Source organism: Salvelinus namaycush, chromosome 31 (genome assembly GCF_016432855.1).
Source record: "Salvelinus namaycush isolate Seneca chromosome 31, SaNama_1.0, whole genome shotgun sequence".
In the NCBI taxonomy this organism is placed as follows: domain Eukaryota; kingdom Metazoa; phylum Chordata; class Actinopteri; order Salmoniformes; family Salmonidae; genus Salvelinus; species Salvelinus namaycush.
In genome coordinates this window covers 30,196,639-30,203,796 of record NC_052337.1, presented here as the reverse complement: position 1 = coordinate 30,203,796, position 7,158 = coordinate 30,196,639, and positions in this window count along the sequence as shown.

Below are 7,158 nucleotides of genomic sequence, written 5' to 3'. Positions count from 1 at the left end.
TGATGACATCCAGAGACATGTGGTGCCAAATGCCCCCGCACAGTCACGGACGTGGGCCACTTTACTCAGATCAGACCCCCCCCCCCCCATGTTCTCTCTCACCCCCTCTTTCTCTCTCTCTCTTTATCTCACGCTTGCTCTCTCTCTCTTTCTCTACCTCTCCCTCCCTCTCTCTCCTCTGGTGAAACCAGTGCGGTGTAACAAGGTTAAATGCGTGCCTGTATTTAAACTGATTTAATGCTGGTCGTGAGTCACATGTGAGTGGGCTTATGGGTGGCTGTTTGGCGGGCTTTGCGATGGCGTGCTGGAGGCTCCTCCAAGGCTAATACAGACATATGATGAAGCCCGTCCCAACCCCTCCTAACCGCCAAAATTCTGCTTCCACGCCTCATTACGCACTCCTGGGTGTGTTTGTGCCTCCATGGCCATGGCGATGCCAGCTGTCGCCCGCCAGAGACAGAGGAAACAGTTATACCCCTCCTCTCTCTACTCTCACTCCCTTCTCCCCTCCCTCCCTCCATCATTATACACCTCCACTCTCTACTCTCCCTCCCTCCCTTCTCCCCTCCCTCTATCATTATACACCTCCTCTCTCTACTCTCACTCCCTTCTCCCCTCCCTCCCTCCATCATTATACATTATACACCTCCACTCTACTCTCACTCCCTTCTCCCCTCCCTCCCTCTATCATTATACACCTCCACTCTCTACTCTCACTCCCTTCTCCCCTCCCTCCATCATTATACACCTCCACTCTACTCTGACTCCCTTCTCCCCTCCCTCCCTCCCTCTATCATTATACACCTCCACTCTACTCTGACTCCCTTCTCCCCTCCCTCCCTCCCTCTATCATTATACACCTCCACTCTACTCTGACTCCCTTCTCCCCTCCCTCCCTCCCTCTATCATTATACACCTCCACTCTACTCTGACTCCCTTCTCCCCTCCCTCCCTCCCTCTATCATTATACAGTTCCACTCTACTCTGACTCCCTTCTCCCCTCCCTCCCTCCCTCTATCATTATACATCTCCGCTATAAACTGCATAATGAAAGTGTGTAACTTCAATGGGAGTCTAGGGTGCTTCAAAGGCAGGTGGAGCTCAGACTAAGTGCTAGTGTGAAGCAGGTTAGGACCAATCACCAGTCTAAGGACCATGGTGTGCCTCAACCACCCAGAGGAATGAATACCTGACCGATATGGTAAGCCATACACTACGATGGTGAATGGACGTTATGGCTGCTCCATTGTCCCTTTCAGTACATGAATATGCATAGGCTTGCATCTGTCAGCCTTTTAAAACACTGTGGGGAGTCTGAATGCTGAAGTGTTGCTTTCTGTGTGGCTAAAGACCCATGTAATGAGCAGACATGCCATGCTGCCTCTAACATAGGCTATACTCTATTACACAGACACTTACCAGGCACTCATAATGCACTTTGGACTGAGGCTGGAAATCTGCATGAAAATGGCTACTGTAGAGAATAGTGTATAAGGTGACTTTTGTCCCATCATTTGATTAAGGCTTTGTCATTCTAGATCCACGGGTTGGCACACCACCCACCTAAGCTAGCTGCAGGGCTGGGGCGTGCCCCCATGTGGTGCCCTGGCCTCACCCACTGGCAGAGGGGAGAAATGATGAGGCTGGAATGGAGCATTACTCTGCCTTTCAGTGCCATGTCTCTCCTGTTCATACATCACCGGGTAATATTGGGTTATGGGCATGAATATGAATTAAGCCTTAATATGGTGACACCAACACAGTGAGATGAGCTAAATATGAGAACCAGATCATGTAAATCACTCTCTTTTTATTTACCCCCCTTCTCTGTCTCTCACTACGCTCTCTTCATCCTTCTATCTAACCTCTGCCCCTTCATCCTTCTATCTAACCTCTTCTCTTTCACCCTTCTATTTAACGTCTGCCCCAACATCCTTCTATTTAACGTCTGCCCCAACATCCTTCTATTTAACGTCTGCCCCAACATCCTTCTATTTAACGTCTGCCCCAACATCCTTCTATTTAACGTCTGCCCCAACATCCTTCTATTTAACGTCTGCCCCAACATCCTTCTATTTAACGTCTGCCCCAACATCCTTCTATCTAACCTCTGCCCCAACACCCTTCTATCTAATAGAGCCTCTTCCCATTCATCATTCTATCTAACCTCTTCCCATTCATCCTTCTGTAGCCTCTTCCCATTCATCATTCTATCTAACCTCTTCCCATTCATCATTCTATCTAACCTCTTCCCCTTCATCCTGCTGTAGCCTCTTCCCCTTCATCCTTCTGTAGCCTCTTCCCCTTCATCCTTCTGTAGCCTCTTCCCCTTCATCCTTCTGTAGCCTCTTCCCCTTCATCCTTCTGTAGCCTCTTCCCATTCATCCTTCTGTAGCCTCTTCCCCTTCATCCTTCTGTAGCCTCTTCCCATTCATCTTTCTGTAACCTCTCCCCCTTCATCCTTCTGTAGCCTCTTCCCCTTCATCCTTCTGTAGCCTCTTCCCATTCATCCTTCTGTAGCCTCTTCCCATTCATCCTTCTATCTAGCCTCTTCCCCTTCATCCTTCTGTAACCTCTTCCCCTTCATCCTTCTGTAGCCTCTTCCCATTCATCCTTCTATCTAGCCTCTTCCCCTTCATCCTTCTGTAGCCTCTTCCCCTTCATCCTTCTGTAGCCTCTTCCCCTTCATCCTTCTGTAGCCTCTTCCCATTCATCCTTCTATCTAGCCTCTTCCCCTTCATCCTTCTGTAACCTCTTCCCCTTCATCCTTCTGTAGCCTCTTCCCATTCATCCTTCTATCTAGCCTCTTCCCCTTCATCCTTCTGTAGCCTCTTCCCCTTCATCCTTCTATCTAACCTCTGCCCCAACATCCTTCTATCTAACCCCAACATCCTTCTATCTAACCTCTGCCCATTCATCCTTCTATCTAACCTCTTCCCTTCATCCTTCTATCTAACCTCTTCCCTTCATCCTTCTATCTAACCTCTTCCCATTCATCCTTCTATCTAAACTCTTCCCTTCGTCCTTCTATCTAACCTCTTCCCTTCATCCTTCTATCTAACCTCTTCCCTTCATCCTTCTATCTAACCTCTTCCCATTCATCCTTCTATCTAACCTCTTCCCATTCATCCTTCTATCTAACCTCTTCATCCTTCTATCTAACCTCTTCATCCTTCTATCTAACCTCTTCATCCTTCTATCTAACCTCTTCATCCTTCTATCTAACCTCTTCCCTTCATCCTTCTATCTAAAGCCTCTTCCCATTCATCCTTCTATCTAACCTCTTCCCTTCATCCTTCTATCTAACCTATTCCCTTCATCCTTCTATCTAACCTCTTCCATTCATCCTTCTATCTAACCTCTTCCCTTCATCCTTCTATCTAACCTCTTCCCTTCATCCTTCTATCTAACCTCTTCCCTTTATCCTTCTATCTAACCTCTGCTCCTTCATCCTTCTATCTAACCTCTGCCCCAACATCCTTCTATCTAACCTCTGCTCCTTCATCCTTCTATCTAACCTCTGCCCCAACATCCTTCTATCTAACCTCTGCCCCAACATCCTTCTATCTAACCTCTGCCCCAACATCCTTCTATCTAACCTCTGCCCCAACATCCTTCTATCTAACCTCTGCTCCTTCATCCTTCTATCTAACCTCTGCCCCAACATCATTCTATCTAACCTCTGCCCCCTGCCTCACTTTCTCACTCTCCTCACTGTCTGACACCCAGTCCTCCTCTCCCACCCTATACTCTCCTACTCTCTCCATCCTGTCCTGCGGACCAGTCAAAAGCTCTCTCTCTGTCTTTTTCCACATTATTGATTTCTCTCTCATCTCAGTCACGGTGCCATGGGAGGCCCAACTCTGGGCGGTACAGACCAGAGAATAAAGCTTCTCTCACCCAGAGTCGACAAAATATGAAAAAGAATCATCACAAGATGGAGTGGCAATAACACTCTCTTCCCATCCTACCTCCCCCATCCCCCATCCCCATCCCCACCCACAGCCTCACCCCCTCCCAACCCCAGAACTGGCCCTGCCCCACCACCCTCAGCCTTCCCCCTACAGTAAGGAAGGAGCTGCCAAGCCAAAAGCTTGTGACTGTGGATCCATGGCAGGACCAGCCTCCCTTATGCTTCCTGAAGTACAGCATGACACATGCATGCAATGTTTACATTAGACTTCATTTGTTTAGAGCAGAGGGGGCAGAGGGGAGCGGGATGGGGGATACATTTGTATAGACGAATCAGCTACAAACACATGTCACAGTCCATTTCTGGGACAAGCACACATGTGGCCACTGTCACAGCTGGGAACCCCATGTGACCAGCCTCAACAAATCAGAGACTCAGCGCCCTGACAACTAGACGTGGGTTAATTTACATGATCATCTATTGTGTGTCAAAACAAATACAATATGGTGCTGAATTCTATTGGCAGGGGGCACAGAGGGGTGGTGATTTGATTAGAAACAGAACAATGTCTCACAATGCTATTGACAGGTCACAGTGTCCACATACCACAACAGCCAATTAGATGTATTCATGACACATCACATCTCACACCAACAATCAATGTACTGTAAGTGCTGGACGCACACCAACAGTCAAATTAATTCATAGGACATCTCACCCAGATCCATTTTACACCCCTCTCGCACACTTTCCAGGGTACAGAGTCACGCCCACACACCTCCCCCCTGGTGTGATATTTATGAAGCATTCACCCCACAGTGTGACGGCAGCACAGTTGGGCCCATCATCATGCCAGAGACAGCAGAGGAGAGAAGAGGAGAGAGGACCAAGTGGAGAGGAGAAAACAGATGGCAGTGTTACCGGCTCCCTGACATCATCAAAAATGGACAGCCCAGTCCTGTGTGTGTCCCAGAGCATGGGGCCAGCAGAAGCAGTCTATCCAGGCCCCAGCTTTGCAAAGAAGGTTAACACACACACACACACACACACACACACACACACACACACACACACACACACACACACACACACACACACACACACACACACACACACACACACACACACACACACACACACACACACACACACACACATACACCCAGACCTCTACGACACTGAACAGTGTTCGCTGTTTCAACTGGATAGCCTTTATTCCATGACATATAGGCTAACTGTTCAGTTAACTGCTGTATGTAAAGCCCATGTCTTCGTCTCTGAGTTAGCGCTTGCCAGCCCTGTGCTGTAAAGCCTGATTGCAGACTGATTGGCACCTGGACATTAGCATTAGCGCTAAATCCTCTCAAAGCGCCCCTTAAAGCATCACTGCAGCTGTGTGATTATGGGGGATTTCACCATGCACATCCTGACTCCCGCTCGGCCAGGCCGTCAAAGCCTGAAGCCATTAGGTCCACAGGCACTGGCACTGTCCCAAACACCCCATTCAACCCTCAGTCAGTCAACATGGCAGTAAGCCTATAAGGCATAAAACCCATGAAAATATAGTTTCTATAAATTTGCATGATCCTTATAGATGAAAATAATAATGGGATATTACAGATTAAGCCTGTCAATAAGGTTGACAGGTTTTCTGCCCGTACTACTTCGTAATGACATAAGAAATAGTCTACACTGTGACATCATCACACGACTGAAACTCAAACTGTATGCCTTTATCAGGGGCCTAAAATCAATCTGATCTGGACCTGTGCTATGCTTCAAAGGAAAGGCTATGGTGGGTAATATGTACAAATTACCCTGCATAGATCTTTCTGGCCTTGTTGAGACCCACCAATGTGCTGCTGTCATTCCCATGACCTGTCCCATTTCACACTGAATCTGAGCTACATGGACCAGCTAGTTCTTGTGTGCCATCCCATGGTGTATTAGTGTGTAACACTCACACACAAACACACACACACACAAGGGGCGCAGGACAAGGTAGAGAAGAAGAGCTTATAGCCAACCCACTTCCTGTTTAGTGGGAGCCCTCTAAACCAAGGGTACAGTATTCAAACTTTTTAAGCGGGGACCCCATTTTATCATGCCAGAATTTCTGGGGATGCCATTTTTTCCCCAATAATTTATTTAGACCCCACCCCAAATCGAATGACACAATCTGAGCTACATGGACCACCTCGCTCATGTGTGACTTCCCACACACACACACACACACACACACACACACACACACACACACACACACACACACACACACACACACACACACACACACACACACACACACACACACACACACACACACAGATCAATAGTAAAATAGCCTGTGAGGCGGATTGCCGGGCAGTAATGGTCAATGAGACAGGTGCTCCCAGCGATGGGGATTAGGTAAGGTTCAGTCAAGATAAGAGGGTCAGGAGAGAGGTAGATAGCCGAGCGGACATAAATCCACACTGGAAAACGAGAAATTCACCTTCCTTTGTATGGATTTCTCTGTCCTTGGAAACATGCACCATCCCTATGTACACTGAGTGTACAAAACAGAGTACGGTAGTAGGTGCCAGCCACACCAGTTTGAATGTGTCAAGAAATGCAAAACTGCAAGGTTTTTCACGCTCAACAGTTTCCCATGTGTATCAAGAATGGTCCACCACCCAAAGTACATCCAGCCAACATCACACCGTGTAGAGTCCATGCCACGACAAATTGAGGATGTTCTGAGGGCAAAAGTGGGTGCAACTAAATACTCAGAAGGTGTTCCTAATGTTTTGTCCACTCAGTGTATACCATGCCTGAGTGGCTATGCAGTAAAGCTGACCATTGTGCATTTCAGCTGACATAGTGAATCAGCCAATACAATCATACTGTACCAAACAGTAGTTCAGCCAATACAATCACAGCGATACAGATTAATCGTATCGCCCATCTGAATGTGAATCACTGCTGTTCAGATATGTATTGTGGTTATATTCATTTATGAATCTATTCGCTGTCCATTTATAATGAAGTCCATGTATTATGAATGAGGAGGATAACAGGTGAATGGAGCTGGTGACAGCACTGTACAGACATGTGAGTGACTCCCCAATGAGGGCCTAGCAAGGCCCTGCTGCATCCAGGTCCTTTGCTGACCAAGCACATATCAAAGAAGCAGACAAAGTTCCCAACAACCTTAAAGTCATACAGTAGCAGATACTGTATCCTGCCGGTGCAAGTGTGTGTGT